Genomic DNA, 14,646 nt, shown 5'->3' on the forward strand with positions numbered 1-14,646 from the left:
TGCATAGTAGAGGGTTGGTCACATTATAAACTGCATTCCACATGAGATACATATTCGCTCTTGGAAGATTGGTGTGCACTGATTGAGGACACCAGGGTTTCTCTGGCTTAGGGTCGGTGGTTGACTCAGGAAAACATCCAGAAACTTGACCCAGTTCTCACTCGTTTAACACAGGAGCTATGGATAGAAATGCTTTTAAATATGTCTGCTAATCTATAAATTGTAACAAATCAACTTCAGAAACCATCTGGAACAAATGTCCTGTGCACAATACCATTAAAAGTGAAGACATATTATCATTTGAAGACAAATGACAAGAACTGATTTTCAATTAGGGAAGTAACTTGAACCATATCTAATTAACTATCTAGTTTAAGCTTCTTCCAAAAGAAGAGTTTGATGCAGTGATAGATGTTTCTTTGGTTTGAGGTACAGTTCAATATGGGCTTTAAGTGGACTCAACATTGTTTCTTAAATTGCACCATGAAACATTTCAGTATCCTATGCTGTATGGAGATTTATTGGGAAGGTATTCATCTAGTGAGAAAAGAAAAAGGATAGCTTAGGCTTTTTTTAACTTGTGAAAAAGTGAGCCAAATGAATTGGTAAGCTGATGTAAGGGTTCATTGGTCTCACAGTATTAAAACTCTTCAGACTTCAATAGTTAAGATTTATTGAGTTTTTCCTTGTGCTGGGAAATATGCTGAATAATTAATATGCATCATTACATTGAGTCCTCTTAAAACCCTGTGAAGAAGGTACTATTATTATTTTCATTTCACACACAATGAGTTTCAGAAAAGCAAAGAAACTTATCATGAAGCTTGTAAGTGGCCAACCTGGAATTTGAGGCTACAAAGTCCAACTGTATAACATGCATGTGCTCTTAACCAGAAAGCTATACTGATTTTAATAAATGTTCAGTATAGCTGAAGGATATAGTACAGAGCTTGATGGACTCTTTGAGGAGACTGATAACTTATAAATAAGCATCTTAATTGATTTATAGAGACCTTAAAATAGGGCCACTGCAGATTCCTTGGGCCTCCCAGGTGGTGCTAGTGGTAAAGAACCTGCCTGCCTATGCAGGAGACAGAAGAGATGTCAGTTCGATCCCTGGACCGGGAACATCCCCTGGAGAAGGGCATGACAACCTCTCCAGTATTCTTGCCTGGAGAATCCCACAGAGAGAGAAACCTGGTGGGCTACAGTCCACGGGGTTGCAAAAGACATGACTAAAGAGACTTAGCAGGTACACAGGTGCCTAACCTGGAATTCCCAGCAGTTTAACTGAAAGAGCCACCTTCATAGTTTCTAAAAGACCATAATCCCTTAAAAAGAATGAAAGGTAAGAACTTTGTATGTGGAGGGGCAATTGAGGGGAAATGTGCACTGCTTTGAGTCATGGGAAGATTCCCTTTAATAACCATTGCCATTCATTTGTGGAGTATCCTAGACTGAATTTAAATCTTGTCCTCATTACAAACCTACAAGGGCAGGTATTGTTTTGATGAGAAAGCTGAGAGAGGTGAATCGACTCATACAGAGACGCACAGGGCTCTGAAAATTTGTCTCCTGTGGCTTTTCTCTGTACCATACTGATAACTTATGATCAATCAAATAAAATTTAGTGATTCTTTGCGACCCGTGGACTGCAGCCCACAAGAAGCAGTCCACGGGATTCTACAGCAAGAATACTGGAGTCAGTTGCCATTTCCTTTTCCAGGGGATCTTCCTAACTCAGGAATCGAAGTCTTCTTCTCCAGGTCTTCTGCACTGTGGGCAGACGTGGGCAGACGCTTTAACCTCTGAGCCACCAGGAAGCCTAGAAAGAAGGCTTAGTTAGTTAGTTCAGTCACTCAGTCGTGTCCGACTCTCTGCGACCCCATGAATCGCAGCACGCCAGTCCTCCCTGTCCATCACCAACTCCTGGAGTTCACTCAGACTCACGTCCATCGAGTCAGTGATGCCATCCAGCCATCTCATCCTCTGTCGTCCCCTTCTCCTCCTGCCCGCAATCCCTCCCAGCATCAGAGTCTTTTCCAATGAGTCAACTCTTCCCATGAGGTGGCCAAAGTACTGTAGTTTCAGCTTTAGCCTCATTCTTTCCAAAGAAATCCCAGGGCTGATCTCCTCTAGAATGGACTGGTTGGATCTCCTTGCAGTCCAAGCGACTCTCAAGAGTCTTCTCCAACACCACAGTTCAAAAGCATCAATTCTTTGGTGCTTAGCTTTCTTCACAGTCCAACTCTTACATCCATACATGTTGGCAAAATAATGTCTCTGCTTTTCAATATGCTATCTAGGTTGGTCATAGCTTTCCTTCCAAGGAGTAAACGTCTTTTAATTTCATGGCTGCAGTCACCATCTGCAGTGATTTTGGAGCCCCCAAAAATAAAGTCTGACACTGTTTCCACTGTTTCCCCATCTATTTCCCATGAAGTAATGGGACCAGATGCCATGATCTTCGTTTTCTGAATGTTGACCTTTAAGCCAACTTTCTCACTCTCCTCTTTCACTTTCATCAAGAGGCTTTTTAGTTCCTCTTCACTTTCTGTCATAAGGGTGGTGTCATCTGCATATCTGAAGTGATTGATATTTCTCCCGACAATCTTGATGCCAGTTTGTGCTTCTTCCAGCCAGCATTTCTCATGATGTACTCTGCATATAAGTTAAAGAAGCAGGTGACAATATACAGCCTTGACATACTCCTTTTCCTATTTGGAACCAGTCTATTGTTCCATGTCCAGTTCTAACTGTTGCTTCCTGACCTGCATACAGGTTTCTCAAGAGGCAGGTCAGGTGGTCTGGTATTCCCATCTCTTTCAGAATTTTCCACAGTTTATCCATACAGTCAAAGACTGGCGTAGTCAATAAAGCAGAAATAGATGTTTTTCTTGAACTCTCTTGCTTTTTCCATGATCCAGCCGACGTTGGCAATTTGACCTCTGGTTCCTCTGCCTTTTCTAAAACCAGCTTGAACATCTGGAAGTTCACAGTTCACGTATTGCTGAAGCCTGGCTTGGAGAATTTTGAGCATTACTTTACTAGCATGTGAGATGAGTGCAATTGTGCGGTAGTTTGAGCATTCTTTGGCATTGCCTTTCTTTGGAATTGGAATGAAAACTGACCTTTTCCAGTCCTGTGTGCCACTGCTGAGTTTTCCAAATTTGCTGGCATATTGAGTGCAGTACTTTCACAGCATCATCCCTTAGGCTTTGAAATAGCTCAACTGGAATTCCATCACCTCCACTAGCTTTGTTCGCCGTGATGCTTTCTAAGGCCCACTTGACTTCACATTCTAGGATGTCTGGCTCTAGGTGAGTGATCACACCATTGTGATTGTAATTGGTTGCATATGTCTACTTTAAATATTTAGCAAATCTTATCATTATTTTATCCACATTTTATATTATTTTTCTTCAATATTTTTATTATTAAGAAAGTTATTATGTTATGTCATTAGAAATATCTGAATAATATTTAACAGTGTGTGTATGTTAGTTGCTCAGTTGTGGCCAACTCTTTGCGACCCCATGGACTGTAGCCCGCCAGGTTTCTCTGTCCATGGAATTCTCCAGGCAAGAATACTGGAGTGGATGGCCATTCCCTTCTCCAAAGGAACTCCCCAACCCAGGAATCAAACCCTGGATGGGTTTGAATCTCCTGCATGGCAGGCAGATTATTTACCATTTGAGCTACAGAGAAGTCCTAATATTTACCAGGGATATCCTTTGTTGAGCTCTTAACAATACGCCAGCCATACACCAAAGACACAGAGGTATTGCCTAATTTAAATCTTACAATAACAATACCATCTTCATTTTGCAGGTAAAGAGGATGAAGCAAGAAAATATAAGGATGATATGCAAGGCATTGAAGCTGAGATTTGAACTTATATTGATCTGAATCCAAAAATTGTTCCTATTCACTTCTATGCTATTCTTTTAAGATCCTATTGTACTCTGATCACCAAATTTTGTGTCCTAACATCAATGATAGCAAAGGGTTAACAAAGTTACTATCAAAAAAGGTAGAATTACAAGTTATAAGCAATAAGAAGAGAGACTGAGGTGTACTGGGGCATTGGAAGAAATATACGAGAGCTCGAGAGAGTACAGCAGGGGCAGGGGATATCAAGAAAGGAGACACATTGTAGAGGAAAACGTGGTAAGTACGATGACCAGATCCACAGCCCTTTAAAACATCCAGAGAGGAAAAAAACAGAAAATCTAGGAATATCTGGGTTGTATTAGGTGCTAAGGAGAGTGTGTAACAGCAAAGGCAGGCATGTACTCTGAATTCAGGCTAACCAAGGCTCAGATCTGGGTTGCACTACTACGATTTTCTTGGTGATCTTTGACCAGTTACTTGAATTCTTCGAGCCTTAGAGTTCTAATTTTTAAAGTGGGAATGATAATGATAATATCCACCTAATTGGGTAGTTAAAAGAAATAAAATGCCATTATTAATGCACCTAGGAGAAGGCTTGGCACATAGACATCCAATAAGATCAACATTTACTCTACTCCAGGAACTTTGCTAAGTACTTTATACACATTTTATTTTGTCATTAATACAAGTTTGGATTCTCCACTTTATAACTTAAGATCTTGAAGGACATAAGGGGAGGTGCCTACGTCAGAGGAACTTAAAGCTGAGCTTAGCTAACCTAAATAGTAATAGCAAATAGCCATTCTCCATATGAACTCTTTCATCAGAAATGAATACGTTCTTGTTTTTTTAAATTGAAGACTTTAAAATTTTCTCCTTTAGCATTGTGTAATTCCAAAATTACAACATTGTATTTGGTCTTTTATGAATATTTATTAATTAATCCACATTCCCTCTCTTTCTCCCACTGAGTCATATACTCTGTGAGGGCAGACATTTCTCTCCCTGCTTCATTCTGGAACCCCTAGCATGCAATACAGAGCACAGTGAGGCTCTGTATTTAATTAAATAAAAGGAGTTTGAAGAGTTACCCTAAAGAATAGACATAAATTGTTTTGTTATTATAAAACACACATATATAAGGTTTTATTATCATTAATTTTCCACATTATCTATGCAGATATCATTTCAGCTTTAATCTGAGCTTATAAAATGGATTTGGACTTTTCTCTAGAGCAACATTAGGCAAAAGTCAGAAAATAAATATAATCTTCCATGAATAAAATCATTTTTTCTCTTTTTAAAACTGGCATTCTTTTATTTAAAAATCAGTTTTCTAGCTTTATTGTGGTATACTTGACAAATCAGATTGGAAGATATTTAAAGTGTACACTTGCTGATTTCACGTACAAGCCAATTGTGTTTTACCAGTCATAGCAGTGTGCTACATCCAGTGCAGAAATGGCAAGTATGAAAAATTGATCTATAGGCCTGATATATTTAAGCAGTCACTGGAGGAGCCTGCTGTACATATTTAAGTCCTAGAATGCCTCCACAGTCTAGTCAAAACAATGGAATCTAGCTCTTGTTTGACTCAGGAAAACCACGTTGTTAAGCTCTGGAGCCAGCATTGTGCTAAACCAAGCACATTTCCTTTGCCATTTCCTTCTCCAGGAGATCTTCCTAACCAGGGATCAAACCCGTGTCTCCTGCATTGGCAGGCAGGTTCTTTGCTGCTGAGCCTCCAGGAAGCCCATGGGGCCCAGGAAGCATATTTTGACATAAAGGACTGAAGTAGCCTAGACAATAGCTAGGATTTTGAACATCAGAAAGAGACAAGGAAGAAGGATTTATTTTTTTATGTTTATTATTTATTATCTTATTTTAAATAAAGTAATCCTTACTCAGTGCTGAGCAACTGACACAGAAGGTTGACTTGGAGACTACTTTCCAGGTTTTCATCATTGAGAGGTTATTTATCTTTCTCTTCCAGGGGCTTCCCAGGTACTTGATGGTAAGGAATCCTCCTGCCAAAGCAGTAGGCACAAGAGACATGGATTAGCTCCCTGGGTGGAGAAAATCCCCTGGAGTAGGAAATGGCAACCCACTCCAGTATTCTTGCCTGGAAAATCCCATGAACACAGGATCCTGGTGGGCTACTGTCCAGGAGTTCACAAAGGGTCAGACACGACTGAGTGCGCACACATGTATGTCTCCAAACCCCTGAAATGGGATGTGTCATTGTATCTTACTGAAACAACATGTTTTAAGTTAATGTTGCAATATTTATTTTTATGTACAGAAAAATTAGCCTGGTGTATATATATATGTGTGTGTATATATATATATATATATATATATAAAATTTGGTTGCCAATTCTTAAACAATTGTTTTTTCGAGCTTCACAGTGTGAATTTTTTAAAATACTATTTATATTTCTGACTACAAAACAGTACTTGCATTCAATCATTACTCATTTTCTGAAGATTGACGAGGTCGCTTCCAGTGTAAGACACGATATAAACACAATCACCATGAATGCTTACAGTGGAAAGGAGTGATATCAGCTGGATAAGTATGTGGTTTATTAAAGTAAGAAGGGAGGACATTCATGAGACAGGATATTAAGATAATTGTGGATGTCCTGAAATATGCAGCAGTGTGGGACAGACACTCTAGGTCTACATATCATCTATATGGAAAGAAGAGGAAAAAGAGCAAAGGCCAGGCTTTTAAGAAATTTTACAGATAAGAAAATGAGCTTATTTTTTCCTTTCCATCATTGGGACCCACATTTTCTAACTGAGAACTTACTCTGGTATGGCCAGGATAAAGTATTTTCCATCTTGCTTTAGTCATTTCACTGTGCTTATATACTACTACCCAACTTTTGCTGCTAATTATATATTACATATTCAACAAATAGCCATTGAACATCTGTCATTCTTGAATGCCACAGTCAGCTCAGTTGCTCAGTAGTGTCTGACTCTTTGCGGCCCCATGAACTGCAGCACACCAAACTTCCCTGTCCATCACCAACTCCTGGAGCTTGCTCAAACTCATATCCATAGAGTTGGTGATGCCATCCAACCATCTTAGCCTCTGTCATCTCCTTTTCTTTCTGCCTTCAATCTTTCCCAGCATCAGGGTCTTTTCAATGAGTCAGTTCTTTGCATCAGGTGACCAGAGTATTGGAGCTTCAGCATCAATCCTTCCAATGAATATTTAGGACTGATCTCCTTTACAATGGACTGGCTGGATCTCCTTGCAGTCCAAGGGACTCTCAAGAGTCTTCTCCAACACCACAGTTCAAAAGCATCAGTTCTTCAGTGCTCAGCTTTCTTTATGGTCCAACTCTCACATCCATACATGACTAATGGAAATGCAGTGGGAAATGAGAAAAAGTGCCTCTACCATGAAATTCAGTGTTGTTAAATTGACAAATAGCCATCTATTTTAAGTTTGAAAGGTTTTTGACATCAGATATTTAAAAGGAAAAATATGTGTATTAATTCTGGGTCTCTCTGAAAATAGCAATGAGTGTAACTATTTTATTTAAGTTTAATCCCATTAATCTATAGAATACCAAGACATTGCTGTGACTGTTTTTACTATAGTGATATTTTATTCCCTTTGCAAACTTTGTAGATTAATGTTGAACAACAATCAGCATTAGGCTTGCAAAGAACGAAAAGTTCTATTGGGGTTGTAGGAATTATAACTCAGGGACACAGATTCAGGTAATACTGAAAGAGTGTTCTTGCTGAGAGAAAGTGTCAGGGGCTTATAAAGGCAGAAGTCATGAGGCTGTACTCTGACGCAAAGGAGGAAACATTTGTCCTTAAGGGGTGACTGTCAGGAGTTGTTCTAAATAAGGGTCTGATAAGTATCTTGAGTTTCTAGAACATTTGGAAGATGTTTTGGAGCCTATGTTAAGACAAGAATCATTGATGTTCAGATTCCATCCAGGCTGAGAAGTGCAAATGGCCTACTTCCTCAGTGACCTCTCAACTTCTCATTCCAGAGAGCTTTCCTAGCAACATCAACTCCATTTTTATTTTCCTTCATATTAGTTTTCACATAGTATAGTTAAGTAATGGCAAAATAATAGTTTTAAAATTATTTTTTCTGTCAGCCTCCCTCCTCCTGACAAACATATCTAAGGTGTGATTTAAATGTAAATCTTAAACCCAATGCTGAACATGGAGATATATCTGATGTGCTTGCATTTAAATAAATACTACAGAAAAGTAAGTCATGTAGAGTTATTGTAATAAAATGATTTGGTGATGAGAAGAAAATGAAACAGCTGGGGCAAGATGGAGCCACAGACTCTGGGGAAAATCAAATTCATGTCCTTACTAATGTTCTTACTAGCTGACTTGTTGGAAAACAAATACAATTTATTAGATAAATTTGCTTCAACGAATGTTTTTCTTTTTTCTTTTTTACAGAATCACTGGTGTACCGCTGACCAATATTACAAGGATAGACAGGATAATAAAGATTTTTAATCATTTAATTACTGATTTTTTTCATTAATTTCAAAAGCTGTTTAAAAAGAAGTGATTACTTACTGTTTCATTTGTATTGATGAAAAAGTGAAACCCAATATCTAAAACATTATGAGTTTCTTTTCTTTTTTGTGCTCAGCACATAATAATTTATAATACATTTCATTCTAATTAAACTGAACTAAAATTTCAGCTAAAGTACGCATAGGTGCTCTATTGTTTTGTTTAAATAACGACTGGACAGTAACCCAGCATTTTATGCAATACAGAATGGTCAGCTGGTCTGGAAGGCTGCTATTGAGATGGGCAGTGACTTTTTAAAATTTAAATGGAAAGTTCTGATTTGGTGACCTTGCTGTATAATGTGATTTTTTTTTTTTTAATATGTGCATGAGATTTTTCTTTTTTCACAGGGAGGTGAGACCGTGTGCTATGGGGTTTTCTCAGGAGGCTTGTTCTCCTGGCTGGATCTGTATGACAGGTTTAGACATTAAATGACTTTAAGCTTGTCAAAGAAAGGTTATTAAAAATGTCCCTGGCTTTCAGGCTTCGTGCTCAGTAGGAGCCCAAATGCAATCCTATGGGGCTGTCTTTCTATTTAGTCATGTCATTTGGCTCTTTGCCCATAGCAAAAAATGAGACACCATCTGTTATTTCTCACTAATGGCTGTCGGTCCTGAGCTAGCCTGGCTCACTATGCATTTTCTTTTCTCATCAGTGGCTGGACACAGCTTCGCTAACATGGCTCTATTGAGAAGTACGCTTTCTCATCAAAAGGGCTTAGAGATGTGGACGCACTCACACATACTGAAACCCTCTTCAAGTAAGGTGTTGTCATTATTTTATTAACACTGTGAAATCTATGTAATTTTTTGTATTAAGGTGATCCAGATTTTATGTGGAAGCTTCCATTTTGCCAATAACAACAATAGCTCATACTAATTGAAGGCTTACATGAGTTATCCCTTTCATTTTCCCCAAACCCTAGAGCTAGACATTATTCCCTCCATTTTATAGGTTAGAAAACAAGTGAGACAAGTTTGTGAAGCTTGCTCAGTTCCACAGCAATAAAGGACAGAATGAGAATTCACCCAGTTCAAGCCTTCCTCCAGAGCCATACCTCTCAACCACTGTAATCTTGCTTCTCCAGGTAACTTGCTGGCCTCTTTAGAGTTATCACCTGAAGCTTGAAGCTTAAAACCACTACAAATCAGAAGCAAGCAATTTTCCCTTGGGTCATTTGGTGCAGCGGAATCTGACTGCCAACACAGGAGACATGAGTTCAATCCCTGGGTCAGAAAGATCCCTTGGAGGAGGAAATGGCAACCCACTTCAATATTCTTGCCTGGAAATTTCCAGGGGAGCCTGACGGGTTGTAGTTCTCGGGGTCTCAAAGAGTCAGACGCGACAGCTTGCACTCATGAGGAAGAAACACCTTCTGCTTAGCTTCGGGAACCATTGTGAATTTCTAGATTTGCAGTTGGTGTCATTAAAAATTCTCCTCGGTTTACAGATGGGGATTCAGAGCCCAGGGAAGACCTGCAAGTCAGCCTGTTGTCAGGCTCTCAAAAGCAACGATCACTTGAAAAACACTGGGCTGAAACACTTGTCATCAGGGCCATGATGTCTTTTCCATTTCAAAACCTCAGTGAGACAGTGCTCTGGGGACTAACATTTGTTATATAGCAACAGATAACTATTGTATGAGACACAAAGCTGGGTAAATTTTTCAACTAGATATATATTATCCTCCAAGGTATACACTTTGTTTTTGTATGCTTTAAAAAACCTTCTGTATTGGTTTCAAAAGTGGGAACTGCAATTATTGAAATAACTAAAAGAATAAACACCAATTTGATTCTTTCTGGAAATTCAAATAAGGATTAGTTCCTGAAGACTTGACTATGATTCATGTGAAGCTAAAAAAAGGGGTTAGCTACCTTCTTGTAATGTCATTTTTGGCAATTTTTTGATGGACATTTACTGTTGAATTAGGTGAACTGTAAATTCTTATGACATGTTCATCACTAATCAGAACATCGGAGAAGGCGATGGCATGCCACTCCAGTACTCTTGCCTGGAAAATCCCATGGATGGAGGAGCCTGGTAGGCTGCAGTCCATGGGGTTGCTAATAGTTGGACACGACTGAGTGACTTCACTTTCACTTTTCACTTCCATGCATTTGGAGAAGGAAATGGCAACCCACTCCAGTGTTCTTGCCTGGAGAATCCCAGGGACTGGGAAGCCTGGTGGGCTGTCATCTATGGGGTCACACAGAGTCGGATATGACTGAAGTGACTTAGCAGCAGCAGCAGTAGACTTATAGTATGTTAAGAGAGGTTGAGCAAAAGGAAGAGTCCATCATCAAATATAGTTGGGAAAATTATCTTGAAAACATATGTATCTCTTTACTGAAAAAAAAAAAAAAACAGTAAAAGAATTTTGATCTGGAACACATTGATGTGCATTGTAAATCTCCAGTGGCACAGTATTTTCAAAACTGGTATATCCACGGAAACTCACTTTTTGACGGTTTCACATGAATAGTTTCCCAGTGTACATGCATTGGAAAATATTTATCAGACATCTCAATTCATATTGATGCTTTGTTCTCTCCCCAGTTACAGCCTCTTCTACCTCTCACTTCCTCAGTTGTCCAAAACTCCATGGCTTTGTTCATGTCTTAATTTCTCTCATTTCCCAAATCAACTGACTGACAATTCCGATACATTTTTACCTCCTAACAAGCCCTTGGAGACTATCTGTCTTTCCATTTTCACTGTCCCTACTTCTACTCTTGGCATTATGGTGTCTGGTCTCTACATGAGAGTCACAGCTTCCCAACTGATCGCTCTGCCTTTCATCTACACATTATGGCTGAAAAAATCTTCCTAAAATATAAACTGGGCCGGGTAGATCACTTAGTTTTTCTATGGCTCCACAGGTTCTCCAAAGTGATCTATAAAGCCCAGCCTCTTCAGTAACATTTTAAAGTCTTCCTTGACCTGACACAGACTACACCTCTCATTCGTCTTATGTTTTAGCCCCATCGAGTCTCTTATGGCTTTGCAAATAAAAGGGGACTTTTTTTCAGTATGTATGCTTTTTCTGTTTAATCCACCTAGAGTGTCTGCTTGCCTGTCTACCCTACTCGCTGATAAAATTATCACTCTTTCTGCAAAGCTGTGATTAAGCTTTTTTGTAAAAACTCTCTGGCTTCTTCAGACCTGGTTATGGATTTGGCCTTTTATTAGAGCAGGGTTCCTTAGCCCTGTGTCTATGGTTCGTTTCTCTGGGAAGAGGTCCATGGAGACTGTGGTAGTCAGCTCTAAACATGGCACCCAAAGGCCCCTGCTTCCTGGTGTTCATGTTCTTGTGTCATCTTCCACATTTTATCAAGATTGATCTGTGTGACCAACAGAACACTGGGTAAGTAATGGTGCATCACTTGCGGTGGGTCACTGGTCATAAATAGCATCAAGGCTTTCTCCTTTTTTTCAAGGGTCAGTTATTCTAAGGACAACCAACTGCTTTGTCGTGATGAATCCTATGAGGAGGCTCATGTGGCTGGGAACTGAGTTTTTCTGCTGCAGCCTATAGTGAACTCCCTGAGGCTGTCTTCAGTAGTCATGCGGGGTAAGCTTAGTTGGAAACATATCCTCTAGCCCCAACCAAGCTTTCAGTTGACAGCAGCCCCCAGTGGATAACTTAACTGAAACCTCATCAGAGATTCAAATCTAGAACCATCCAGCTAAGCCACTTTCAGATTCTTGATCTTTAGTAATTATGTGAGATAATAAATGTTTGTCATGTTAAACTGCTAAGCATTCAGGAAAATATTTGTTTATAGCAACTATATACACCATCATGTTCTCAAAATGGTCAGTGACTCAAATAGGATTAAGAACCTCTGGCACACACGTTGTTCTAGCTACTATTATTTGTCATTGGGAATCATTTAGTTATTGTGTGCTTACCAGGTTCTACTTACTGTAAGCTCCTGAAAGCAACATAATTGCATTTATCATTGTACCTTCAGTACCTATCTCAGGGCTAGAAATATAGTAGACAGGTTTTTAAAAGATCTGTTTAATTAAAATAAAGTTTGCCTTTCAGGCTGGGATTGAGGCAGATGCCAACTTGTAGGAAAAATGCAAGTCACTGGAAGACCATCTCAAGGACTTTTGATTCTATGGCATGTTTGCTGGGAAGGGCCAGAGATTTTCAAGATAGTTGAGACCTTTAAAGGAATTCTCTCAGTAAAAGAGATATTTTGTGTATCAGTTCAGTTCAGTTCAGTTCAGTCACTCAGTCGTGTCCGACTCTTTGTGACCCCATGAATCGCAGCACGCCAGGCCTCCCTGTCCATCACCATCTCCCAGAGTTCACTAAGACTCACGTCCATCAAGTCAGTGATGCCATCCAGCCGTCTCATCCTGGGTCGTCCTCTTCTCCTCCTGCCCCCAATCCCTTACAGCATCAGAGTCTTTTCCAATGAGTCAGCTCTTCGCATGAGGTGGCCAAAGTACTGGAGTTTCAATATAGATATATATATGTGAAAAAAATTGGCATGTTAAAGGACTATACCACTTTTCCTTGTTTCCAAAAATAATTTGAACTTATGTCTTCTATGACGTTAGAGGAGAAAATCCCCCACTCATTTTGAGATGATCAGGTCAACAGTGACTAAGAACAGTATAAATTAAGTATGTCCTATGTCTTCAGGCTAGTCTGTGTGTGTATGTGTGTGTGTATATTTGTGTACTTCAGATATTTGTGGCTAGGAGGCAATTAGAAAATGCTGTATTTCTATAAAACCTAACATCTGACTTGAAGGAATTCTTCTGAGATTCTATAAAAGGCACACAAGTTTTTTGCATGGGATTAAATCTTATAATCACAAAAAGGGAAGGTACTTTATAATTCTCAATAAACACTGATTATTTCATATCAACTTTAGCTTATGATTATAAAAACCCATTCTTGTGCCTTATAATAAAGAAGATAACTTCTTTATCTTCCTTGTTGTTTTTGCAAGAGAAAGAATTCTTCTATAAAAGAATGGCTGAATAAAGTCTAACAAGAGCAATTATATATACTATACAATGCACAATCAAATAAAATTATAGAAATTCCAGATAATTCAAAAATATAAAATAAAAAATAATTATAAGGAAGGAGTGGACCTATCAAAACAGAGCTGCACTACAACCACTTTATGTCTATCTGTATTTTTTTAATTTGGCAGTTGAACGAAAGCTGGAAACTTTATGGGGGAAAAAATTGATGTTATCTGGTTGTTCTCTTGTTTTCTTATCACACTTCAGGTATAAGCAGGTTACTGACTCTTGCCACATACAATCATGAAGAGTGAGTCAGTGGTTTTCCACATTTTTATATCCTTTGGGAGGGGGAAGCCAAGAAGAAAACAGCTTTCTTAAAATGTAAATGTTGTATTCCCTGGACTGTGCAACTTTAGCCAGAACTGAGGTTTCTGAAAGTCTTTTAATTGATCAGAAAGGAACCTCTAAGATGTTGCCTTGTCCTTGGGGAATTTTTAATGGCATTCTTGCACCAGATATTTGCCCCGATGGACTAGCTTGCTTTTTGCTGTTGTTTGTACATTTTTAATGGAAAGAAAGTGATTCACTAAACCTTACTGAGATGGACTTAAATATTCAACAGGCCTGACATCCTTTTATCATCTTTAAGAAGTTCTAACCAAGTTGTGGCCTAGCTTAGACTTAAACAGGTTAGGAGGCAGAAGTTTGCTGCCTTTGCAGTATTGACTAAGGAGGTTCTCCTTTATTTTAAATTAAACCATTTCCCTGCAGCTTTCACCTGGTGAAACTAACAATTTAGCCCCCGTTCCAGGACAGGCTACCTGGGAAGCTCTCAGCCTACTCAACTCCACCCCACTCCTATCCTACCCCTGCAGTCTGCTCCAGTAGACAAAATATGTAACTTCCTTGGCTCAGGCTTTTTTCCAGTCTCTTAATGGGCTCTTCTTTCCTGATTCGAGAGCTTAGTGAATGCTCTTTGACCCTTCCTTCACCCAGGCAACTGTTAACTCACCCTTCAGAGCTCAGCCCAACTGCCACTTCCTCAAAGAAGACTCTCATGCTGCCCATGGAGTCCCAGGGACACTCTATTAAAAGCACTCTGTACATGTCCTTCCTTGCTCTCATTACAGTCCATGATTTTATTTCTAATCACAAGATAAATGTCTGTTTCCC

Source organism: Budorcas taxicolor, chromosome 25 (genome assembly GCF_023091745.1).
Source record: "Budorcas taxicolor isolate Tak-1 chromosome 25, Takin1.1, whole genome shotgun sequence".
Lineage (NCBI taxonomy): Eukaryota > Metazoa > Chordata > Mammalia > Artiodactyla > Bovidae > Budorcas > Budorcas taxicolor.